Here is a 27,488-nt window from a genome sequence, read left to right as displayed (position 1 = left end):
TTTCTTTCAGGTTTATAAATATCCTCACTGAGCATATGCCCAAGTCCAGTAGAGATGTGTTGAGGAGTTGGGGAGAAAAGGGTATGACCAGCAGTCTACCACTTAGCTCTGCAGTTACGAAAGTACAATAGCATAAGGGAAACTCATTAGTCCTTATTGACAGTGGTAATGAGAGACACAAAAGGTAAACATTTCCAACACATCCAGAGGATGTAAAAGCCACCGAAGCAGCACACTGATTCTTTTAGAATGGAGTTTCTCAACCTTGGTGCTATTGACATTTTGGCCTTCATAGTACTTTGTCCGATGTGAGGATGGAGGCTGTCCTGTGCACAGTAGGATGTTGACAGCATCCCTGTCCTGCATCACTAGAGGCCAGTAGCATCCCCTCCGGTTTTAACAATGAAAAATGTCTCCACACATTGCCAAACATGCCTTGGCAGGCAAAATCACTCTAGGTTGAAACCATACTTCAGAGTGTCAACCAGATTATCCTTGGCCCACCCTGCTTTCTTCTGTGCCTTTTTCTCCTTCAGGCATCACTTAGTGTTAGTGAATATCCGGGACCTTTTAAACTGTTTTTGTCAACTCTTTCCCTTATATTCAGTAAACTTAGGAATTGTTTAGTATATCTATAGGCGGCCTACAATCATTCTGGTTTCTCCCTGCTTTGATTATCTTAAATGTTCAAAAAGCTGAATTTGCTCTGACTATTAGCTAGGAAAATTCAGGGAAGATTGCTTAGGAATATATTGAGTGCTATCTCTGTTAAGCGTGAAGTGAGAGCAAAGATATTATTAAGAGAATGGGACAGGGAAGAATCCTTTTTATCTTATCATATAGAACTAACATTTGATCATAGCATTTCTTAGGGTAAATGGGACCAAAATTTTATTTTTGTAGACTTCAGTTCTACCAAGTGAGAGTAGAAAAACTTGAAAGATATGCTATTTTAACGTTCTAAAATAACATTGATAAGACTGACCTTAGTTCCCTAAATTTATGACAATAAACATTTCATCTGTGAATATTTTTAGAATTTGATGACATTCAACTAAAGATAACAGATGTGTGATTTGGAGAGATTCGAGAATGGTAAACAGGCAAAACACGATTCTGGCAAAACTTGATCTTGACACTTAGTAGCTGGATGACCTTATACTTTCATTCTTCAGTTTGTGAAAAAATTGCCATTAGTTAAGTATAAATATACATAGAACCTTCTAAATATATATATAAAACTTTCTAAAGAATAGAAAAGACTATTTTGTAAAGGCCTTTAAAGGAGGTCACATGCGATCCCATTTCATAACTCATGAAGATGTAATAAGATAGAGAGAAATACCCTATATCTATATTTTAGGAGGAAGAAGTAAAGGATTAAATGTCTCATTAACTTAACCAAAATTACACATTGGCAGTATCTAGACACAAGACCTATTGGGTCAGCTCAACCAAATCAAATTTCAGTATTGTAACTAATTTTTTAACTTAATTATCTTAATAGTTGTATGGATTTAACTGATAATCAATCTGGGTGAGAAATTTAAATGTTTGCTGTTTTTAACCTAGATAACAAACTTAAATAGTGCCACTAGTTGGTTGTGACTCTGAAAAAGTGATATTGCTATTCCTGAGGTACTTCCTTTATCCCTCTGCAAGGGAAAGAATTCAATGTTCCACTCTAGACTCTCCCCTCTCCCCATTTCACCCTACCGTCAGGCAAGCAAACTCAGAGTCAAGAAGCATGGAGGTTCCGAAGGAGGGCTGGGTACCCAGTGAAGTGTGGCACCTTTGAACCTTCCTTGTGGCACTTACAGCACACTGCCTTTTTAATGAAGCTTAACACAAACTTAGCTGAATCACCTAAGTGGATATATCATATCTGTTTTGTACCTCATGCCCCAATACCTTCTTTCCACTGCTTTGGTCTCCAACTTCATTGCCCATTCCGAAGGTATGTTTGCTCATTCAGCTCAACGTCTTTCTAAGTTTCTTGGGCTCTAATGTTGATTTTCTGGATTTCTACTCATATTTTTGTCTCTCCTTTCTGGCTCAGTATCCCCATAGGCTGCCCTCAAGAGAACACTGTTCTCTCCCTGAACTGTCCCAATCTGATTCCAACTCTCCTGGTATTGTTACAATTTAGACAAACATTATTTATTTGTTTGCTTGTTTATTTATTAATAAAGACAGAGTGAGAACTGGGGCAAGTTATTTAACCTCTCTCAGTATCGTTCATCTTGAAAGCAGGGATAATTGTAGCATCTGTGTTAGTTAGATTCAGTTGTCAACTTGGCCAGGTGAGCATACCTAGTCTTCTTGCTGTGGACATAAGCCAACCGTACGTGAACCTCATCTGTTGCCAATTACATCTGCAGTCAGCTAGGAGGCGTGTCTGCTGCAAGGAGTGATGTTTGACTTAATTGGCTGGTGCTTAAATGAGAGATTGCAACGTAGCACTGCTAGCAGCTCAGCATTTCTCATCTCGGCGCTCGCAGCTCAGCCCAGGCCTTTGGAGATGCAGAAAGAAGTCACCCCGGGGAGAGTTGTTGGAACCCAGGGGCCTGGAGAGAAGACCAGCAGAGACCATCGTGTGCCTTCCACGTAAGAAAGAACCTCAGTGGAAAGTTAGCCGCCTTTCCTCTGAAGAACCAACAAAATAAATCCCCTTTTATTAAAAGCCAATCCATCTCTGGTGTGTTGTATTCCGGCAGCTAGCAAACTAGAACAGCATCTCATAGAATTGTTGGGAGGCTTATATGAGAAAAGTCTATTTTGTGTTTAGAATATTGCCTGGTATAAGTGCTCATTAAATATTAACTTTTTTTAATTGTTGAAAATAAAGCTAAAACAATGGAAGAAATAAATACAATTTATTTTTTCATCAGAAATAATCATTGATAATTGTATTTTTATTTATCATTTTTCTGAGTAAATATACTTTTTTAGAAGGCATGTTTTTTTAATAAGCCATGTTTTAATTGCAGCTTTCTTTGCTTAAAAAGGTATTTTATTTAACATATTTCCTTACCAATATCTGTATAACTTTCTCATTATTTTGAAGTTCTAGTGTATAGTCCATTAACTTAGATGCTGGATATATATTTTTGTAATTAGCAGCAAGATGTAGTTCTATGAACTCTAGCATTAATTTTGAGCTATTGCTCTCTTTAGTGTGATCTGGAAGAATTAAAATATGTGGTTTAAAATAGTGAGTTTAAGCAAACATGGTGATTCATTTTGTATTTAGTTATTGTTTAGGTGATTTTGTTTTATCTGCTGCTCATAATGAAAAGTACCTATAAATTCAAGTGTCACCATAAGTAACATGGAATCTTGAATAGGGCATGAGATTTTGTTGGTTTGTCCAGGTTAGTGTGATGCCCAGATAAACACCCGAGTGATTTGGACAGTGAATAAAACAGTATTTTCAAAGTCCCCTTGGGGGAATGGGAAGAAAGGGGGAAATATTCAACTTCCCCATTTGGAGAATTTGTGATATTCTAGCAAGCAGTGGGGACAACCAAATCAATAGGTCGAGCCCACCATCTTGGGATTTGCCCCTATGAACTCATTCTTGCAAAGGACAGGCTAAGCCTACTTAAAATTAGGCCTAAGAGTCACCCTCAGAGAACCTCTTTTTTGCTCAGATGTGGCCTCTCTCTCTAAGCCGAATTGGCAAGTGAACTCACTGCCTGGCCCCTCTATGTGGGACATGACTCCCAGGGGTGTAAATCTCCCTGGCAATGTGGGATAGAAGTCACAGAAGTCACAGGATACCTGAGACCTGGTATCAAGGGATTGAGAAAACTTTCATGACCAAAAAGGGGAAGAGAAAAAGTATGTGGCTGAGAGATTTCAAACAGAGTCAAGAAGTTATCCTGGAGGTTATTTTTTTGCCTTATATGAACATCTGTTTTTAGTTTATAGTATATTGGAGTGGCTGGAGGGAAGTATCTGAAACTGTTGAGCTGTGTTCCAGTAACCTTGATTCTTGAAGACGACTTTATAAAAATATAACTTTTACAATGTGACTGTGATTGTGAAAACTTTGTGTCTGATGCTCCTTTTATCTAGGGTGTGGACAGATGAGTAAAAAATATGGATGTTTTCAAGAAAGGCATTTTTTCAGGCAATGGTACATGCTCAATAAATAAGAACCAAACTTTATATTTTTTTGTGGATGCTTAGCAAATCTTAGTCACTACGTGTAGAATGCTAAGCATGGAAGAGTTAAATGAAAGAAATGGAATATTTACTCTGTAGGTTTCTCACCAACCCCACCCCCACCCCCACCCCCAATCAGTTTTAGGATCTAAACACTCAGGGGCCTGGAGTCTAATATTCTAATTGTTGACCACTGCAAGAGTTTTACTCTTCATTTCTTATAAAATATATTATGAGAGTTCAAATGGGATCTGAAGTGTCTTAACAGTACAGTAGTGTTTCAGTGATAAATTCTTCATTTTTCAAAGCTAATCGGCAATAACTACTCTTGTCTGGTATTGTTTTAACTATTTAACATGTTTTTTAGGGGGTACATATTAGGCACCACTGCATACATAGTCTCCCTCCACCATTTGAAATATTCTTTGTTTCTTGATTATGGTGGTGACATGACAGAGATATTTAAGTCCTTGCAAAAAAGTCAAATTTGCATTCTAGGCTAGAAGCAGACAGGCTCTGTGCCTGGGTGATAGGACACCGTGAGGGGAAGGAGGACAGTGTACTGTGGGTAGGTCAAGTTTTATTCTTATCTAGGCAGCTTTAAAGTCAGAGCTCATGTTGCCTGTGACCGCTAAATTAGTCTCAACTCTGTATTCCCAGTTAAGAGAATTCGGTGGGGAATGAACTCAAAAAGGGCAGAGTCACTCTGCTATTACCATGTGATATATGCTATCAGAAGAGGGGAGTCTAAGGATTCTTAGAGATCCAGGTACTTTAAGTATGAGGGAGTTTGATATTGTGCAAAGGAAAAGAGGTTCTGGCCCCATTCAAAAGCCAGGGGGTATCAAGGTAGTGGTCATAAGAGAAGAGATTGTGAAGAACTGAGAGATGTCCAAGGCCAGATTCATGAAATAGAGCTTGGTGAGTACAGGTGCTTAGTGTGAGACCCAGAGGAAGGATTTCAAGTACTGCCTCTTTTGTAATTTTATAGTTTATATGTTTAAAAAAGCTGGTTATATTTTATCAGCTAAATAAACATCTCATCTTATTAAAAGCTGGAGAAACATTATTAAGCCCATGTTTTTAAATGCACAATTATCTATATATGGAAAAGTCAATTTATCTATCTATCTATCTATCTATCTATCTATCTATCTATCTATCTATCTATCTATCTATCATCTATCTATCATCTATCTATCCATCCATCCTCAGGTCTCTGTTTACAGCCTGAACCAATGTGAAGCAAAATGCTGAAATACACTGAAATATAGGCATTGGTTATAGGAGAAATAGCTAGAGTCAGAGACCTAGGAAGTAATCAAAAGTTCTGTCTAGGATATTCCCTGAAATCTAGGCCAATTACAATGGATGGAAACATAGTGTTGGTCAGGCTGCGTTGAACTTGGTTAACAGGGAAATTCTGTCTTATAAACGCAGAACTAAAATATGGAGCATGAAAGAGCTGGAGCTTTGCCCAGGTGCTGCAGCTACAGTAATTATCAAACAATCCCAAAATATCCACATCATAATCCTAAATGTTCGGCTACTGACAAGATAATCATTACCATTTTTAAAGCATCCTCCCATACAACTGGAGAACCATTTGGACACAGGACGTAATCAGACTCATGACATAGTACCATTTTTATAACTTTATTGACAATATTTTAAATTCCAAGGCTCATAAGTGTCTTCTGGGCATAGTTTACAGGAAGACTCAATGAGAAAATTCTTTTCTGGGGGCAAAGAGATGTTCAAGTTCAGCCGATATGTTTAGTCTCCTTTTCCCCCTTTATATCTGAACACTTGAAACATAAAACAGATTGAAAGTGGCCAGCTGGACACTTCTTCTGGAATCCTAACTCAGCAGTTCTCTAGGCAGAGGTTTGACTGGGTTTGACTGTTTTACCTTCCTCTCCTCTAGAAGCTTCCTCCTTATTGTGCCCTGATTCCCGTGGGGAGGACAGAGCCATTGTCAGCTGGCTCCTCTGGGGTTTCATTGTAGCATCGTCCTTTTCTCACTTCTCTTTGGAGATCCAAATACTCCTGGAAAATGAAAGTAGCTCAAAATCTTCTTCAAACTTCTTTTTTTTTTTTTTCGTTTTTTCACCAGGACCCAAACAACCTCAAGTTGTCAAGCCAGCCAGTGCTTTATCATTCTCCTTTTGTAATATTTTCTTACTTTACTGTTTCTTCTCTTATTTTAATCTCCTGTCAAAACTTAGTTCTGCCATCAATTCCTTTCTAACTTGTTCTGTCAGTCAGCTTTTCTGTTCTTTAGTCTGGATGAAATTTAATTTGTTTCTGAAAGCCCATCTTGTAAAACATATATTTCCAGACAACCCTCCCCCCACTTTTATAAACCAGAGCCTGAAAAAGTCAATTATCTATATATACTCAGGTCTCTATTTACAGCCTGAACCAATATGAACCAATATGCTGTATCGTAATTATTTTCAAGAAACTGATATATCAGTAGCTTGGCAGAATATTTTTTCCATCCTGTCAGTTCAGTCTTATAATGAAGGTTTGGATTTATTTTGCCTGAACTGTTATCTGCAGATTTAATTACAAGAGAATCCTGTATCATTTTCCTCTGCTTTGCTCATGGTAGAGGGATGTTTGCTGTCTGCAGCAAAAGCAAAAACAAAAGCATAACCATGGGGGGATTTTTCTCTGCTTTGAACAGTAGCAAAATTAGGAAAAGAAACCATAGCTCAGGAAAAAGGAAGAGAGACATCTACCAGAGCAAACATTTATATTAATATTAGGATGGTATTCATTAAAAAGGGGAATTTTAAGCAATACTTTTAAGTTATTTTCTTCCACATATAATGAATCACACATTCAGGAACCTAACCTCTTTCTTCACAAGCTTTGCAACTTTGCTAACTGCTTCTGATGGTGACCTTAATTCCATTTTCTAATATACTAAGTACTAGATAATGTGGGAAATAGGCAACAGGGAGACTGTTTTTGGTTTAACCTTTCTGGTTATGTAGTAGAAAAGAGCAAAAGACTGAGAAGATAGGAAATGGAGTCGCTGTTAACATCTGCCACAGAAAAACTGTGAACCTGGCCCCAGGTCCCATATCTGTATGAAATTCAGGATTCCCGAAAATACCAAAACTGCTATAATATTTGAAAAAGTGAAATTTGTTCTTCAGATTATTTATAGAGGATCTCTTGTTGGATAGAAAACTTCAAAATGGCCTCCTCAGCCTTAAAATAAAAACTACCTTCAAGTTCAAAACATTTGTTTATTAGTAAATATGATGTCTAAATAATATTTAAATATGACTTACCACCTTGCTTTCAACTTCTGTCTGAATGGGATGTTTCAGTGCTTCCAATCTAGAGCTGAGCCTCTACAGAGAATTGCCTAAGCATGGTTCCTGCTCTCTTTTTATGAAGGAGTTCACTTCTCCCTATAGAGTAGGGCAGAAAACATTCACTAAGGCAGTAGATTCAAATTGTTTCCTCACATATTCCCTAAAAGAATTTGGAAAATTATGTAACCCCCTCCATTCTAAATTTGATACCTATATAATCATAATTTCTGGTGCACTGTAAATGTCACATTACTCTTCAAAATGTTTCCAATGGACTCTAGATGCTTTGGAGATTTGCTACTCTCTATCATCTAATTACAAAATAATTTTTTGACAAAATATTTATATCATGATTTTTCCTTGAAGTTGTATTTTTGTTGTACTTCCTTTAGAGAATTTTATCCTAACGTAACATATTTTATGCTTGGAATTCTTATTTATTACTCTATCATATGTCTCTGTAACGAAAGTATCTATGTAAGTTGAAATTGTGTTTTAAATTTGATCTCACCATGATATTCTAAGTGGTTTAAATAAAGAGTAAGTAGATAGAATGGAAAAACTTTTGTTATAGCAATGTCATTGAACTTCCAAATTACCCTTCCAGATCATATAGTTAAATGTCATCAAAATTATTTCTAATAATGTGTCAGCTGAAAACTTGATTAGATCCTCCTTCAATTTAGTTGAATTAAGGAATTGAAAAACCTCCTGATTTCCAAGTGGATTTGTTATTCAACCACTACAGCCATCCTCTTCCCCAGTTTCTGGTCTGTATATCAAAAATGCTCTACCAAGGCATATCAAATTACTGCACATTATACTAATTTTCTTTATTCATTTACATTTTATTGAATCTGTTATACTCAGAAAGGGTTGGCATATAGAAGTGGTGCTCATTTTATAATAACTTTGTCCGTTCAATACTTTTAACAAAATGCTTTTAGCTTTTCTCATATATATGTGTGGGTATACATAAATGTCCTTACTGCGGAACTGTAGATTTAGCTCATTCAATTTATAGAAAATGTCCACCTTATAACCAATTTATAAAGTCAATCTCTACTGTTGATCCAAACAAATTGCTTTTCTCCCCCCCCCCATGGAAACAATTACATTGAATCGTTCATCCAAATATACTTTTTAAATACACAACCCAGGGACAACCTACCTCTTTCATAAATTTGAGTTCTAAAATACATAAGCACATAAGACATGGAGATTGCATTGAGTTAATTTCCAATTAAGCCTCTAAGACCTGCAATTTTTCTTAACAATATTCTCTTTACTTTGTTTTCTAGGCACTCTCAGATAATTGCGATAACCATGAGGGATGAAAGAAGTGTTACCTTTTATTGAGCATACTGGGGCATTTTAAACCCTCAAGCAATGCACTGTAAAATGGGATAGAGGAGAGGTACCCTTTTCTATTGTAGAAGGGAAAAGGGTGATTGAGAAGGAGTGTTTCCAAAGGAAGATCAACGTGATGTCTTCACTATAAGGACATTTCCAACTGATCCTTTCTTGAAGAAAGAGTTTAGGGTCTGAATTTGATTCCTTCAAAGCCAACCTGCCCATGTTCCCTTGGAAAAACTTGGTATACCCCAGAGGTATGTTCTTTCAAATTTGAAGTATGTCTTTTTATGACATACTCAGGAGTTCACTTCTCCCTATAGAGTAGGGCAGAAAACATTCACTAAGGCAGCAGATTCAAACTGTTTCCTCACATATTCCCTAAAAGAATTTGGAAAATTATGTAACCCCATACAAATTTCTCTAGGACAAGTCACCAATATTCTTAGTTAAAGGAATGGGTTTGTTATTTATTTTTCTCAATGTAAGCATTTAATTATTTTTGATAAAAATATGTTTGTGATCTTTGGCATATTTCGCCTAAGAATAATGAACAATGCTCACAGAATTAATCTTCTCTTGTTTTTTTGAGAAGGAAAAAATGTCATCTGTTTAGCACCAGAGGGCTTTCAGGCTTCTTGGAGGTGGGGGGCGGGATTCACCCTGAGAAGCTCCCTATTACAATGTATAAACTTCTCTCCTGTATGAGTGAACACAGGTTGTAGACACAAAATCTCTAAACTCTGTCTTTCCAATAGTCCTGGCCTCCAATTCCATTAGCTCTTATGACCTACACCACTGGGGAATCATAATACAGTATGATGTCTGAGCTGGAGCTTGGCAGTCACCTGCCTAAGCCCCTCTTTTCACACAAAGCTTCTTAACTTTGTAATTACTATTTGCTGCTTGACATTTAAGAAGACATAAAATCTCAGGATTAGAAAGGGGCCACAATAAGTCATATAATCCACCACCTACCCATATTCAACTACTCTCTATAATATCTAACAAAGGTTATTTCAATAAACTCCAGGCTCTGATTGTCAAACTGTTAATTTTAGTTTAGATCAACGTACTCCTTTTTTCTTCTTGAATATTTGAAAAGATAAAAGATAACTGCTTTGTTGTAATTATGGAAGTGGGTCTGGAGTCTTGCCCAATTGTCTTTCAGTTCTGAGCAACTTGGTTTAAAAAAACCACTGGCTCAATTGGCTTCTCACCTTCCACCAAAACCCTCATCCCATCACCAAGCAATAGTTCTCAAATTTGGATGCCTATTGAAATCACCTGGGAAATTTAACACATACGAATGCTTAGGTCTACTTCAGTGATCTGAGGGAATCTGGTCTAGCTGATTGCAACCTGTAGCCGAAGTTGAGAATCACTTCACCAGTTTTTTTTTGTTTTTTTTTAATGTAAGTTGGATTGTCACCCTCATACTTCCAAATCTGTATGATTCTTGGTGATTCTGTATTTGTCAGGGTTCTTCAGAGAAATAGAATTCGTAGGATGTGTGTGTGTGTGATTTATTATAGCAATTCATTTATTATAGAAACTGGCTTGCTCTACCGTGGAGATTGACAAGTCTGAATTCTGTAGGGCAGGTCACAATTTGGGAACATCATAGTAACATTGAATTTCCCAGGAGAAGCTGGCTGGCTGAAGGAGAGGTGGAAATTTTTCTGATTGCTGAAATCCTTAGTTCTCCCTTTAAGGCTTTAACTGATTGGATGAGACTTCACTCATTGCTGATGTCAATCTCCTTTGTTGATTGTAGATGTAATCAGCCATAGATGCAATCAACTGACTAATGTTTTAAATCCATGAAATATACTCACGGTAACAATTAGGATAGTGCTTGCTTGATCAAACAACTGGACACCTAGACTACTGACAAATGACACTAGTACCCATATCAGCATCTTCAGCATCACCTGGGGGCTCAGAAGTGGAAATTCTGTGGCCCCAACCCAGACCAAATAAAATCAGACACTCTGGGCCTAGGTCCAGCAATTGTGGTTTAAGAAATGCTCCAGATGTTTGATGCATATAAAGCTTGCGGAACCCAGACCTTCAAGATGAAGTACTAACTTGAAAGCCTGACATACAAGAACCTTGCTAGTCTCAACCTTGCCAGTTCCTCATATAAATGAACCATTTACTTTAGTCATACCAGTCCACTTATCAGTCTCTCTCTAATGCTAAATGTAGTTTTATGCTAATTGCAAAAATATTTAAAATCAGACCTTTTCATGTCACCACTGTTTTATGTAGCCACCCTTCTGGTAGTTTTAAAAACTTTATTGAGTAAAAGAATCTCTTTTGAAGAATTTGTTTTAAATGCAAATTCCCCAAGTTAACTCCCCAGATTCTGGTGGGGTTCAGAAGTGGTTTTAAAAGCCCTGCAACTGGTTTCTGATTTTAGGTAAAACCTCCAGCTTGCAGATTACTGTTAAACACCAAAGTATGGTGCAGCTAATTTAGCTCATCTCTCCCAGTGAGCACCTGGGCAAGGCTGTGAGTTAACGAGAGCACAGCTGTATATGAGTTTTACCCTCTGAGTAAATGGGTGAAAAACTAAGACCAAAAAGACATATCTGTCGACATTAAAATAATTTGTGAAAATACCTGGTTACTCAAGAATGTTGCCTGGACTTCTTTTCTTTTTTTTTTTTAAAGGAAAGACAGAGAGAAGGAAGGAAGGATAGAAGGAAGAAAGGAAGGAAGAAAGGGAAACATCTTTAAACATTTTCTTGTTTTATTGTATTCTGTTTCTCCGTTTTTGTTACATGGGCTGGGGCTGGGAATCGAACCGAGGTCCTCCGGCATAGCAGGCAAGCACTTTGCCCGCTGAGCCACCGCGGCCCGCCCTACTTCTTTTCTTTTTTTAAAGAAAGCAGCAATGGAGAACATATGTGAAAAAGACCTTAAATGTCAAGTAAGTACGGTCTAGTTTAAAAACTTTTTAATTAGTGAGGTCTTTCTGCTAAAACTGTGAGAATCAGCTTTAGCTCATGGGAGTTGGTCCTTATAAGTTAAAACTAGTTAATTCTTGGAAGCAGATCAACGAGTGTGAAGTAAGGATCAGAGTTCCTTTTGTTTCATTTGTTATGTATATATTTTTGCATATCCAATTTTTCCAGTATAATTTGCTGAAAATACTGTCTTTTTCTATTGAATTATCTTGTCACCTTGGTCTAACTTAATTGGTCATATATATGTAGCTCTGTTTCTGAATTCTCTGTTTCAGGTCTGTGTGTCTGATCTTTCTCAATGTTAAACTATCTTCATTAATGTAGCTTTTGTGTAACCCGTATAGTGTAAGTCCTCCAAACTTGTTCATTTTGTTTTTTTCCAAAGTTCTTTTGCTATTCTACATCTTTTGCATTTAAATATACATAGATATTATACATCTTTCCATTTATTTAGACCTTTAAAAGTTCTTAGAGAAATCATTTTTCAGGGTTCAGATCTTGCACAAATTTTGTTAAATTTGTCCTCAAATGTTTTGTGCTTTTTAATGTTGATTATACTGCAAATGGTATTTTTAGAAATTTCCATTTCTAATAATTCTTTCATAATACATAGAAATACAATCAAATTTGTGTATTGATCAAGTAGCCTATGGCCTTGAGAAATTCACAATAGTTTTAGAAATTACTTGGAGACTTCTTAGAATTTTCACTGTAGACAATAATATTGTCTGTGAATAAAGACAGTTTCAATTATTTCCCTCCAATCTGTATGTTTTTTCCCTTGTTTTATTGAACTGTCTAGAACCTCTAATTAGTGGGTATAATTATCTTCTTCCTTTTCTTTTGGGTAATGGATTCAGTCTACCACCATTAAGTATGATATTAGTTGTTTTTTTTAATAGAAAATCTTCCTCAGATTGAAATAGTTCTCTTCTGTTTTGCTCTTCTAATTTTCTGAGTGACCATTACCACTAATATGCACTGAATTTTGTCAAATGCTTTTTATACATTAATAGAGATAACCACATGGTTTTTAGGTGTGTGTTTTTTTAATCACAGGTGTTGATGATATAGCAATTTTGCTTTGGTAAGAGAAATCACCTGTCATGAGGAAATTGTAAATCTGAGTTATATCATGTGAAAAACAGGTTTTGAGTCATAAAGTACTCCCCTCTGATGTGCTACATGAATTTAAACAATTGAAATGAATAGAAACATCTCTGGTTTTCCTTTTATCTTTGCTATTTTTTTCCACTAGGAATCAATGAGATCGTATTTTCTAAATTTAGTTTTGGCAATCATGAATACATAGTGAAATGTATTCTTTCTTAGTAAAGGGGAGGGGAATCAGTGTTGATTAAGAATTTGCTATTTCTAGATAGCAAATTTTCTATTTTTAGATAGGCTGTTTTGCATTCAGTATATCATTTAAAATTGCCTTTACAATGTATCCAGTAGCAAAAAGTCCCCTTCATTTTGCAAATGAGCAGACTGAGACCCAGAGAAATTTAGTTATTTACTCATACAATTATTCAGATCCATTCATTTTTAGTTTTTTTAAAAGCAGTTTTATTGAGATATATTCACATATCATACAACCCACCCAGAGTGTGCACTCAATGGCTTTTAATATAACTATGGGGTTGTGCATTCATCACTACAGTCATTTTTAGAACATTTTCATCTGTCCAAGGAAAAACACCTTGTACTCCTTAGCAGTCACCACTCAATCCCTCCATCCTTCCTCAGCCTTTCAAAGCCACTAATCTAATTCTGTCTCTATGGATTTATTTATATTTACATTTTACATGAAAGGAAGGTCTGGTTTCTTTCTTTAGCATAATGTTTTTTAAAATTATTTGTTTTTTAATTAGAGAAATTGTAGGATACCCTTATTCTCATGTAAATACAATGTTCTCATATACTCCCCTATTGTTGAACCGAAGAATATTGAAATATTACTGTTCTAGTAAGACTAGAATTAGTTCATAGTTTAGATTAGGAATATTTTTCCCATACACCACCCTATTATTAACACTTTGTACTAGTGATGCACATTTGTTATTATTCATAAAAGAACATTCTTATATTTGTAATATTAACCTCGGTCATTATCCACAACAGAGTTCACTGTGTTATACAGTCCCATGTTTTATCTTCTGACTTTCCTTCTTGTACCATACATAACCCAACTTTCCTTTTTAACCACATTCATAAACTTAATTCAGCACTAAGTACACTCATAATAATGTGCTACCAAAACACCATCCCTTTCCAAACATTTATAATCAACATAAACAGAAATTTTACATAAATTGAGCATGGGCATCCTGTTCTCTAAACCCTTTCAATCTCCTGGTAACCTATACTCTAGATTCTAACTCTATGAATTTGTATATTACAATTAGTTCGTATTAATGAGATCACACAATCTTTGTTCTTTTGTGTTTGGCTTATTTCATTCAACATAGTGTCCTCAAGGTTCATTCATATTGTTGCATGCATCAGCACTTCATTCTTTCTTAAAGCTGAATAAAATTCCACCTTTTGTATATACCACATTTTATTTATCCATTCACCAGTTAATGATTACTTTAGTTGCTTCCATCTTTTGGCAATTGAGAATAATGCTGCTATGAACATAGGTGTGCAAATGTCTGGTTCGCATCCCTGTTTTCAGTTCTTCTGGGTATATACGTAGTGGTGGGATTGCTGAATCATATGGCAATTCTATACTTAGCTTCCTTTGGAAAAGCCAAACTGTTTTGCACAGTGGCTGCACCATTTACATGTCCACCATCAGTGAATGAGTGTAATTTCTCTACAGCCTCTTTAACACTTGCAGTTTTCTGTTTTGTTTTGTTTTTAATAGTGGTCATTCTATAGGTGTGTAATGATATCTCGTGGGTTTGATTTGCATTCCTTTGATAGTTAGTGCTGTTGAACATCTCTTCATGTGCTTCTTAGCCATTTGAATTTCCTCTTTGGAAAAATATCTATTCAAGTCTTTTATCCATTTTTAAATGGGGATATTTGTCTTTATTGTTGAGTTGTAGGATTTCTTTATATATTCCAGATATTAAACTCATATTGAATGTTTTTTTCCAAATATTTTCTACCACTGAGTAGGTTGCCTTTTCACTTTTTTGACAAGGCCCGTTAAAGCATAAAAATTTTTAATTTTGAGGAGGTGTCATTTTTCGACTTTTTATCTTTTGTTGAAATCATTTCCTATATTGAAGGATGTTGAAGATGTTTCCCTACATTTTCTTCGAGGAGTTTTATGGTACTGGCTTTTATATTTAGCTCTTTTGAGTTATTTTTATGGTATGAGATGGGGTTCTCTTTCATTCTTTTGGTTATGGATATCCAGTTCTCCTAGCACAATTTGTTGAAGAGACTATTCTGTTGCAGTTGGTTGGACTTGGCAGTCTTGTCAAGTATCAATTGGCTATTGATGTGAAGCTCTATTTCTGAACTCTCAGTTCAATTCCATTGGTTAGTTATAGCTATCCTTATGCCAGTATCACGCTGTTTTGACCACTGTAGCTTTGTAATATGCTTAAAAGTCAGGAAGTGTGAGTCTTCCAACTTCGTTCTTCTTTTTCAAGATGTTCTAGATTATTTGGAGCCCTTTACCCTTCCAAATAAATTTGATAATAGACTTTGCCATTCCTGCAAAGCAGACTTTTGGAATTTTGATTGGAATTGCACTGGATCTATAGATCAAATTTGGTGGAATTGACGTCTTAACAATATTTAGACTTCTAATCCAAGAGCACACAATGTCCTTAATTTCTTTTAGCAATGTTTGTAGTTTTCTATGTACAAATTATTTATATCCTTGTTTAAATTTATTCTTAGGTATTTAATTCTTTTAGTTTTTATTGTAAATGGAATTTTTAATTTCCTCTTAGATTGCTCATTACTAGTGTATAGAAACACTACTGATTTTTGCATGTTGATCTTGTATCTCACCAGTTTGCTGAACTTGTTTATTAGCTCTAGGAGTTTTGTTGTAGGTTTTTTTTTTAAAACTTTCTGTACATAGGATTCTATCATTTGCAAATAGTGAAGGTGTTACTTCTTTCTTACTAATTTGGATGACTTTTATATCTTTTTCCTGTCTAACTAGAACTTCTTGCACAGTGTTGATGAACAGTGGTGACAGTGGACATCCTTGTCTTGTTCCAGATCTTAGAGGAAAGCTTTCAGTTTTTCACGATTAAATATGATGTTAGCTCCTGTTTTTTTTTCCCCATATATGTCCTTTGTCATGCTGAGGAAGTTTCTTTCTATTACTATCTTTTGAAGTCCTTTTTATCAAAAAAGAATGCAGAATTTTGTCAAATACCTTTTCTGTATCATTCAAGTTGACCAAGTGGTCTTTCCCCCTTCAATTTGTTAATTATGGTGTGTTCCATTAATTGATTTTCTTGTGTTGAACCAGCCTTGCATACTTGACATAAAACCTACTTGGTCATGGTTTGTATTTCTTTTGATGTGCTGTTGGATCTGACTTGAAGGTATTTTGTTGAGGATTTTTGCATCATTAGAGAAATTGGTCTGTCATTTTCTTTTCTTACAGTATCTCTTTCTGGCTTTAGTATTAGGGTGATGTTGGCCTCATAGAGTTGTTAGGTAGTGTTCTCTCCTCCTCTACTTTTTTGGGAAGAGTTCATTAGAGAAATTGGTCTGTCATTTTCTTTTCTTACAGTATCTCTTTCTGGCTTTAGTATTAGGGTGATGTTGGCCTCATAGAGTTGTTAGGTAGTGTTCTCTCCTCCTCTACTTTTTTGGGAAGAGTTTGAAGAGGATTGGAATGAATTTTTTTTGGAATTATTGGTAGAATTCACACGTAAAACCACCTGTTTCTGGGCTTTTCTTTGTTGTCAGGTTTTGAGGACTGATTCAATCTCTTCTCCTGTAATTTGCCTGTTGAGATCTTCCCTTTCTTCTCGAGTCAGTGTAGGTTGTTTGTGTTTCTAGGATTTTGTACATGTCATCTAGGTTTTCTAATTTATTGCTGTACAACTGTTCATAGTACCCTCTTATGATCCTATTTATTTCTGTGAGGTTGGTAGTGATGTTCATCTATTATTTTTAATTTTACTTGCATCTTCTCTCATTTTTTCTTTGTTAATCCAGCGAAGAGTTTGTCAATTTTATTGATCTTCTCAATGAGCCAGCTTTGGTTCTGTTAATTCTCTATATTGTTTTTTATTATCGATTTCATTTATTTCTGTTTGGTCTTTTTTATTTCTTTCCTTTTGCTTGCTTTGGAATTAGTTTTCTCTTTTTCTAGTTTGGCAAGGTGTGCAGGTAGGTGTTTGATTTTAACTCTTTTTCCCTTTTTAATGTAGCCATTTAGAATTATAAATTTTTCTCTCAACCCTGCCTTCAATGCATTCCCTAGGTTTTGATACGTTGTACTATCATTTTCATTTGCCTCCAGATATTTACTGATTTCTTTTACAATTTCTTCTTTGACCCACTGTTTGGGTGTGTTGTTTAAACCCGAAATATTTATGAATTCTCCAGTTCTCCACCTGCTATTATTTCCACCTTCATTCCATTATGGTCAGGAAAAGTGTTTTGTATAATTTAAAACTTTAAAATTTATTGGGTCTAAATTATGAAAACTTATATTTTATCCTGGAGAATGCTTCATGAGCACTGAGGATATTTTATATCTTTATGTTTTGGGGTACAATGTTCTGTATATATCTATTTTTTGTTTGTTTTTTTGTTTTTGCATGGGCAGGCACCGGGAACCGAACCCAGGTCTCTGGCATGGCAGGCGAGAACTCTGCCTGTTGAGCCATTGTGGCCCGCGCCTGTATATATCTATTATATCTAGTTCATTTATCCTATTATTCAACTTCTCTGTTTCCTTATTGGTCTTCTGTATAAATGTTCTGTATATTGATGAGAGTAGAGTATTGAAGTCTCCAACTATTTTTGTTGAGATGTCTATTTCTCTCTTTAGTTCTGCCAGTGTATGCCTCTGGTATTTTGGGACAACATAGGTGAATAAATATTTATGTTTGTTATTTCTTCTTGGTGTATTGGCTCTTTTATTAATATATAATGTCATCCTTTGGCTCTTTTAACAGTTTTGCCTTTAAAATCTATTTTGCCCCATATTAATGTATTTACCCCAACTCTTTTTTGGTTGCTGTTTGTATGGAATATCTATTTCCAGCCTTTCACTTACAATCTATTTGTATCCTTGGGTCTAAGGAGAGTCTCTTGTAGACAGCATATAAATGGATCATAGTCTTTATCCATTCTGCCAATCTGCATGTTTTGGGGAGTTTAATCCATTAACATTCAATGTTTTTACTGTAAAGGCAATACTTTCTTCAACCATTTCATCCTTTGGTTTTTTATATGTTGCATCTAGTTTTTGTCTTTCTTTTTTTTTCTTTACTGATAATCTTTGTTTCTACACTCTCCTCCAAGCTTCTCTCTCCTGTCTTTTCCTTTCATCCTGAAGAACTGCCTTTAGTATTTCTTGTAGGGCAGATCTCTTATTGATGAACCCTTGCAGTTTGTGTTGCTCTGTGAATATTTTAAACAATCCCTCATTTTTGAAGGAAAGTTTTGCTGGAGAAAGAAGGCTTGAGTGGCACTTTTTCTCTTTCAGTATCGTAAATACATCATAACTCTGCCTTCTTGCTTCCATGGTTTCTGATGAGAAATCAGCATTTAGTCTTATTGTGATTCCCTTCCTCTTTCAGTATTCTCTCTTTATTTTGGTATTTGACATTCTGTTTAGCATGCGTCTTGGAGTTGGCTTATAAGGATTTATTCTGTTTGGAGTACAATGTGATTCTTGGACGTGCATATTTATGACTTTTATTAGACTTGGGTAATTTTTGGCCATTATTTTCTCAAATTGTCTGTCTGTTGCTTTTCCCTTATCTTCTCCTTCTGGGACACCCATGATGTGTATGTTTATATCCTTCATGTTATCATTCATACCCATGAGACCCTGCTCAATTTTTTGTATTCTTTACTTTATTTGTTCTTCTGTCTGTATGTTTTTGATGGTTCTATCTTCTAGTTCTCTGTTCCTTTCTTTTACTTGTTTCAACCTGCTATTGTAAGCTCTTATATATTTCAATTTCTTCTATTGTGCCTTTCATATCCATAATATTTGCTATGTATTTTTTCATACTTTCAAATTCTTCCTTATCCTTAGCCTTTGTCTTCGTAACATGTTTGATCTCCTTCGCTATGTTTTTTATTCCTCTCCTTGAATTGATTTAGGAGAGTTGAACATCTTTGATTAGTTGTTCCAAATTCTCTGTTTTCTTCTGAAGTTTTAATTTTTTTCCTTTGATTGGGCTATATCTTTCTGTTTCTTAGGATGGCTTGTAATTTTTTGCTGATGTGTAAGCATCTGATTATCTTGATGAGTTTATTCTGATTGTCAATTTCTCTCTTGCCTAGAATTTTATTGTTGATTCACTTGTGTTAAGGCTGTTCTTAGACAGTTGGTTCAACTTATTCTAGATCTTTAGAATTTTCCATGTTCAATCAGATTCTTTTCAACTCTTTTTCATCTGATTCTTGCCCTGAATATATGGTACAATTTTTAAGATTGTAGTATTTATGCAATTATTTCACTTTCCAGAAGAAAGCTTCCTTTTCTCTGTTCATTTTCCAGGAATCTTGTTCTGTTCTGTTTGTGTTTATTTTGGCTCTATAATTTTTTTTACACACTTTTGTTGGCTCTAGCTGCTTTTGCCTGAAGGACAAATTCTGGGAGAAGGATCACAACAGAAAGTTTTCCCAAGTCAGTATTTCCCAGCCAAATTAGGGCCAGGGACCTACAAATTGGACACAGACCATCTTTGAAGAGGTCTGGTGAGGGGCTCAGGAAAAAGATCAAAATAAACTTTTGACATCTTGCCCAAACTGTGATTTTTCTGACCTGCTCAGCAGATGGCATTCTTCAACAAACTTCCTTGCATCCCTAAGTAGGTCCTGTGTCTTTAAACCTCTACTGGCTCCCCTCCTGTTGGAGGTAGTGTTGAAATAATGGCCATGGTGTCCCCAACTGACGCAGGCTAAGATAGCAGCTCAGATACAGGACTTAGTGATCCGGTGATCTGAATTCACCAATCAAAAGCCAAGATCAGTGCTCAGCCATGTCCCCCTCCTGCCATGTTCTTGGGGAATACTACTTTATACCACTCTCTGTCTGTAGCAGCCAGCCAGGGACTGGACACAGTGGTGGCTCTCTTTGAGAGTAGAGGCTGGGTGCTGGCAGCCAACTCGGAGCCAGCTAATTACAGTTCTTTACTGAAGTTTCTCAGCCATTGTCCTGCTCTTCCCTGGATGATGTGCAATGCTCCTTTGGCCTCTGGAGCCTCAGAACAATGATTTCAGACAGTTCCGGCTAGTCTATTAACTATTTTTGGAGGAGAACTGAGCCTACTCTGCCGTCTTCCCCAGTAGTCTGAATTTTTAATTTTAGAAACAATCTTAAAACACTGCAGAACATTTGAAAAAAATGGAGGAAAAAATCCCTTGTGTTTGTAATACCCTTAGTAATAACTATTTTTCTGAATTGTTACCTTTTCTATCTTTACATGTATAAGGTCTATAAACAACCATTTTATTAACTGCTTATCCATAATTTTCTATTAATGCCATTTATACAAGTGTGTATAGTAGAGAAGGGTAGGTAAACACTTGGCACAATGTCTAGCACTTAATATATACCAGTAATTGATGGCTGGTATCATCGTCATTATCTTTGCCATTTTCTTTCTTTTTTTTTGCCATTTTCTATCTTGACTGTAATATGGTCTCCCCACAGTTAAAGACAATGTTCTCAGCATCTTCTGTAATCCTCAAAGTAGCCATTGTAGGCTGAACATGAAGTAAAGGTTCTAAGAAGTACTTGTTGGATCAATGATTGGTTGATGAATTAGCCCAAGACTTAGTTTGGCAGAGCACTAATATATTTCTGTTCAGGCTGAGCATGGAGGAAGAGGAGAAGTAAGAATAAATGAAATATTCTGGTGAGGACAACAAACAGGATTTTGGAGCATATGATCTTACCTCTTACTCAGAATATTAAATTCAGGACAAAGAAAATGCTCAGTTAGATGGAGGAGGAGGAGGAGCAGAGCAGTACAATGTTTAGCTTCATGCTCCAACTCATTCCCGGTCCTAAGGATTTTCGGCACCATAGGTGCCATTTTTCCTATGCTCCATAATAAGTTCCCCAACCTGAATGACCAATTGGAGTCTTGTTTCCTACATAAAGGAGGAAAAAATACATTGCATACTGGAAAAGGAAGTGGAACCTGAAATCTGAGGGCATAAGTTTGAATTCTGGTTCTTGAGTTTCAGGGTACTTCTAGGATGCTTTTTGGTGGTAAGTTAAAATGAAAACAATAACACAACAAAATTTTCTTAATAGTTTTACCAATAAGGCAATTTCTCTGAGAAATGTTTCAGATGTTAGCTCCTCAAAGAGTTATTCAAGGTGTTTAGGTATTCAAGGACTTGATTCCTTCCACCTGTCTAATATCCCACCATTGATATTAGCTTCATCCTTGGGCCAGTAATAATATGGCCACAGCCTTCCCATATGTCGCATTCAGATGCAACAATGATTAAACAAATAAGGGAGAATATGGTTTTTTTAAGTCGCTCTTAGAACTGATGAACCCTTTTTCAGGAGACCCTTGGCTAGTATCAGAACCTTGCACAGAATTGGCTGAGTTGTCTTCTTCTAATCCAATCACCAGCAAGGGAGATGGGATTATCACAGAGCTACCAGGTCCAGTTTGAACCTGGAGTGGGGCCAGCTTCCCTTTAGTGCCATCTATGCACAAAATCTTAGTCTTAAAGAGAAAATGTGGGGGATGGATACTGTGTAGGAAACGCTGTTAACAATATGTTGCCTCTTCTGAGCTGGGTGTTCTTGGGCTAGAACTAGAGTCTTGAGCACTTTTAAGTGTCATTTATCACCTGTCAAATGGGGATGATAAGATTCCCCTCACAGGGTCCTTATGTATATTAATTGAGCTTACGTAAGTACAAGAGCCTTGAAAAATGTTTTAATTATTGTGTGACTCCTTTAGCTCATGCTTATTTGCTAGTTTAGTAGTTAAATAGTGGTTTTATGTGCATTTATCTGATTTTTCCAATTAGATTATAAAATTTTGAAGGTCATAATCATGCTTATCTTTGATATTCTTATATATTCTAGCAGAACAGTGGATTCACTGTGTGTTCTGACTGCTTAATTGATTGCGGTATTCTCCATTTAAGGAAAACAATTTATTCCAATGGTTTCTACTCTTCTTTCCTTTACAAAAGTATTGATTTATTTGTTAGCACTTTTGCAGATAAATTCAAAATACGTTGTTATTCCATGATTTTAATGGCCCCATATAATTTCCATTAGGATCAGTGATAAAATGCCCAGTGGAAGTGAGGATCAATAGCCTGAAAAATGAAATTATGCCCAAAATATATCATACTCTAAGTTGTTCAACTTCATCGCTTTTTAATCCTGGTAAAATTTTTGTTAATGAAAAACATGATTAATGATAAACATGATGGAGAGCCCTGGAGGGGAAAATAAAGTCCCATGGGGGCTGGGAAATATATGCAGATGTAGATATAAATATATGTAAAGGTGGAAGTCTCTTTATTTTGCCTCACATAATCAGTGAGTGTATGGGTCTTAGGCCTTCTCTCTTAAACTTTTTACATCAGCTGAAAGAAATGTTTCTCCTTCCTTCCCACAAAGTTACTCTCCTGGTCCAGGGTTACCATCCCAGTTCATGGTTTCTCCAGCATTTTCTCAGCTCTAAAAAATCTTTTGGAAAAAAAGCTTAATTATGTTTAGCATAATTTTATACTTAATTTTCATGGCTGCTGTAAAGTATCTAATAGGTTAGCAGGTGTTTTAGTTTCCTAGGACTACTGTAATAAAGTGCCATGAATTAGGTGCTTTACTGTTTTTTTTTTTCTTTTGCATGGCAGGCACCAGGAATGGAACCCAGGTCTCTGGCATGGCAGGTGAGAACTCTGCTACTGAGCCACAGTGGCTCGCTCTGGGTGCTTTAAAATAACAGAAATATACTGACTCACAGTTCTGGAGCCTAGAAGTCTGAACTCAAGGTGTTGGCAGGAACATGCTCCATCTGCAACTTGTAAGAAAGAGTCTGTTCTATTCTTCTGACCTCGCTTTGATAGTATCTTATAGGCAATCCAGCACATTCTCTGCCTTAGTTGCACATGGTATTTTCTCCTTTGTCTCTCACTCTCTCAGTCCAAATTCTTTCTTCTTATAAGAACTCCAGTCATATTGGATTAAGGGTCACCATACTCCAGTACAACTCATTTTTTAAAGATATATTTACACACCATACAAATTATCCATAATACACAACCAATGATTCACAGTATCATCACATGATTGTGCATTCATCACCATGATCAACCTTAGAACATTTGTATTACTCTAGAAAAAGAAATAAAAAGAAAACCTCAAACTCCCACACCCCCTTTATACCCCCCCCATTGACCCCTAATATTGCATTCTAACCAATTTAAAGACTTACTATAAAGGTAAGTTAAGTAAGACAGTATAGTATTGAGTATGACCTCATTTTATCCTAATTTCATCTGTAAGGACCCTATTTCCAATTAAGCTCACATTTTGAGGTATTGGGTATTAGGAATTCAACATAGCTTTTTTTGGGCAACATTCAATTCATAGCACTAGGCAAATGTAATAATAAACTGCTACCATAATTTGTTAAGAGGCTGTGTCAGGCTTAATATTAAATGGTATATATTAATCTTAAATTGACTTTCAAGTTAATTCCCATTTTACAAGTAAGGAAGCTAAAGCTGAGTGATTTTAAGTAGCTAGAGCAAGCAAAGTTGTAGAAAAAGGAATTGAACCCTGGTCCTTTGGACCTTAAAGTTTCTGTTCTCATTTCAGTGTGTCTCAAATGAAATTTCCCTGGGCCTTCATGTCCTTGTATGGAAAATTAATGAGTTGGACCAGATGATAACTGTGATGATTAGGTCCTGGTGTCAACTTGACCAAGTGAATATGCTCAGTTGTCTGGTCAGGCAAGCACTGGCCTGACCATTGCTGCAAGAATATTTTGTGGCTGGTTGATAAACTGGAAGGCTGGTGTATTAAATCATCAGTCAGTTGATTGCATCTGTGGCTGATCACATCTGTGATCAACTAAGGCATGCCTCCCACCAATGAGATAATCCAATCAACCAATGGCTTTTAAGAAAGGAGAGAGACTCATTGCTTCTTCAGCCAGAGAGGCTCCTGTGGAGTTTGTTCAGACCCGTCCTCAGAGCTGCCTGCCACAATTTTTTGTGCCCTATAGATTTTGGACTCTTCCATTCCCACAGTTGTGTGAGACTCATTTATAAATCTCATACTTATAGATATCTTCTGTTGGTTGTTTCTATAGAGAACTATGATTAATGCAATTACCAAGATTTCTTCATCTTTTGGGGATCTATAAGTTTTATGAAGTTTAAGATTAACGCATCAGAATCTTTCAGGGAAATACAATTTTTGGCATACATACTCCTAATTTAAGTGCACTCTGTCAGGTGGATAATCTTTAAAAGAAAAGGGCTTTACTTACCTGTGTATATGTATGTGTGTGTGTGTGTGTGTGTATATATATATATATATATATACACACACACACACATACATATTATAGCTATACATGATGCTTTCTTTAGTGTTGATTGTTTAGAAGCTTAAGCAAGCATAAAGAAGTTGTGAGGTAGCAAAAGAAACCAAAAGTGCTATTAACAATAACTTTCCTTGATAATATATAAAATGTTTGGATTATTTGATGATGATTTTATATTGATTGGACTAATGGGATTCCTAAAGACCCTGACATTTAATTGCTCTAACATTAAAAAAAAAATGATTTGTTTTAGCAAACCACCATCAAGTGAAATGTTAGCTTTCTAGACTGTATAAAATATAATCAGGAGTTGTTTAGTTTACTGTGGTGGTCAAAACAATGCATCCTGCTAACCAAAGATCTGATCTTTCATTTAAGAAGTTAGTGGGTGAGCAGTGCCAAATTTAAGCTGGAATAATTTCTGTAGTCAAAGAAAAAGAAACAAAAAATCCTGTTTCCAAGGAAAGTATATTCAGCGATGACTCAATGCTGGGGTCTGATAAGAGGGCTGCTTCAAGTTTTTAAATTGAAATGTGACTACAACAAGGGATTGACAGAAATCACCTTTGATTTCCAGATAAATGTATAAATCCAATGTCATTAAAAGCTAATAAGACAGATATCCAGAAAGGGATTTACAAAGCTCCCCCTGCCCTGCTTTTTCCAAAATAAGACAACTCCAGTACAATTTCATTCATGAGGCAACTGAATTTTTAATAGCTATCTGGGTGTCAGTGGCAGTAAAGTAGGATTATTTCCATTTTCTCAGAATTTTTAAAGCCCCATTCACTCCCTGTAGCTATATAAATGCTAAGTAATAAGATAATAATACCAATCATGTATAAAAGGGCATTTGTTACCAATTCTCCTAGGTCAGGCACTGGAAACAAATTTCCTATCTGGTGTCACCCATGCCAATAGAATGAACCTGGAGTTAGTGAAGCAAAGCAGAACTTTATTCTTCGGCCAAAGAATGAAGAATGGTGTATTCAAATGCATCTTCTCCCTGAAAGGAGGTGAACATGGCTTTTTGGTAGGGGTCAGGGGATGCACACGCAGGTGGCTGAATCAGGCTGGCAGCAGGGTTTCATCACTGGTTCTGATCACATGCAATCTTTGGTCATGTCAGAACATACTTTTACATACATCACATGTCCAGAAAATGGCATCTAAATCCTACCCAGAGGCAGCTACTTTACTATTATAATGAGCAAAGATAAAATAAGGTCAGGTTTGGGGCTTAGTGTGCATGCTCTGGGAAGGGGACTTCCCCAGCTGTGGCAAGCCAGAAACTGTGGCCAGCATCAAGATGGGTTCTTGCTATTTCATTAGCTGGAGACTTGGTGGTTCACTGCAGAGTGATGGGGCAATGGCTGCATTTCTCAACTGCTGCTTGCAGGGGTTTGTGTGCTTTGTCTTTCTGGAAATAAGTACAGCTCAAGCAGAGAGAGAAGTTAGGTGGAAAACCTTTTGGTCAGGCTTTTTCTGGTGACAAGTCCTTCCTCTGTCTATATCTATATCAAAAATGAGGTGTATCGAAGGGTTCAGGTCTGCGTCTGTAGCTGCTTCCGCCTACAGAATGTGGACATTGTCATGGGGCCCAGGAGAGGAGCAGAAACTTTCCCTGGCTACCTTAAGGTATGTTTGCTTATTACCTGGCTGAAGACCAAGTTGTTCATAGCTTTGGGTTATGATCACTTACAGCTTAATAGCTTCTAGCCTTTTACTTGTGAAGGTTACCAAGCAGTTAAGAAGGCAGGGACTGAATATTAAGAGCATGATAATAATTGTTAGGGGGCTTAATATGGGTAGGGAACCCTGATGATTTGGGCATTTAGTTTGTGATGGACTCTCATATCGATTGTGCAGGAGGATTTTTGGTATTATGTAACCAAGTGTCTTGGGTGTAGAACCTCTTTACACCCACTTCTATATGGGTTGAGGTGTTTACCCATGCATAGCAGGAAATATTTATTATTGCACATACCTCCCCTTACTTTGCAAGAAGATAGTCTAGGGCCCTCTGATTACCCTTGATAGCATTTGCTAATGTGTCTAAGGAAACTCACATTGCTTTGAGAGCTGTGACGGTAGTATTGGCAAGTTCTTCTGCTGTGGTTGTTAGGTTCCGTAGAGCTGTATCATGATAGGTGAATTCTTACCAGGGACTAACAGTCCTATGGCCAATTCTAGTCCAGCTACTGTCATACCAAGGGCATGTTTATTTCAGGTATGGTTGGTAGCCTGGTAAATAGAGATATGAGGTTTCAGATATCTTATTGTACATTGGCCCCCTATTCAAATATTGTTTATACATTGAAGAATCCTGACTTGGGAATAAAAGGTGCCTCTCTCTATGCCTTCAAAAAGGCATTTGACTCTTAGGACTGCCACAGCTGAGAATGTTACATTTTGGTAAACATAGGATTTCCCAGTTGGTTTCTTTAAAAAATCTGGATTTTTCTAAAGACTCTAAGGCTGTCTGTTGTTTCATATAGGTCACAGTAGAACCAACTTGTAAGGTTCTCATGAGGAGTATAATCTACAGGGCAGGTATGAGCAAGGCTTTTGCCAAGCATTTCACTTTTTGGGCTTTTTATAGCTTAGTTTTCATCTCAACTTTAGATATGTTTCATTAATAGCCATCATGTTGTTTTCCCTTTTTGTAATATTTTTAGTTAAATCCTAGCATAAGGACCTCCCAAGGGTGTAGTTGCAAGTAGTTTCATTGTGCCTGTCCGCAAGTCCTGAGGAAAAATGTAGATCGTAATCATAGCTAACATGTTCAAGGTGGGGAAATAGGTAGGAATCTCCTTTGGGGTTTGTAAGGCTGGTTTTTCCAATGCCTTGACCAAGAGCTGATTGATTTTGGAAAGGGATTGCATGAAATCATGGGAATAGGCTGTCAACTAGTAGTTTTCCTTCTATAGGAGAGG

The 27,488-nt window shown here is 36.4% G+C and overlaps 1 long non-coding RNA gene across 2 annotated transcripts in view; it reads left to right on the top strand.

Annotated features, from left to right (window-relative positions):
* Positions 1–8,825: 8,825 nt before the first annotated feature.
* LOC143665287 (uncharacterized) overlaps positions 8,826–27,488 on the top strand; it is a 313,239-nt gene continuing 294,576 nt past the window's right edge. For both annotated transcript variants that reach the window (XR_013166837.1, XR_013166836.1), the window contains exon 1: positions 8,826–9,115. This is a non-coding gene — a long non-coding RNA (uncharacterized LOC143665287). The remainder of the gene's footprint in view (positions 9,116–27,488) is intronic.

This window comes from Tamandua tetradactyla, chromosome 21, assembly GCF_023851605.1.
Source record: "Tamandua tetradactyla isolate mTamTet1 chromosome 21, mTamTet1.pri, whole genome shotgun sequence".
Classification (NCBI taxonomy): Eukaryota; Metazoa; Chordata; class Mammalia; order Pilosa; family Myrmecophagidae; genus Tamandua; species Tamandua tetradactyla.
The sequence above is the reverse complement of the archived record's forward strand: the minus strand, read 5'-3'. Positions and strand labels throughout refer to the sequence as shown.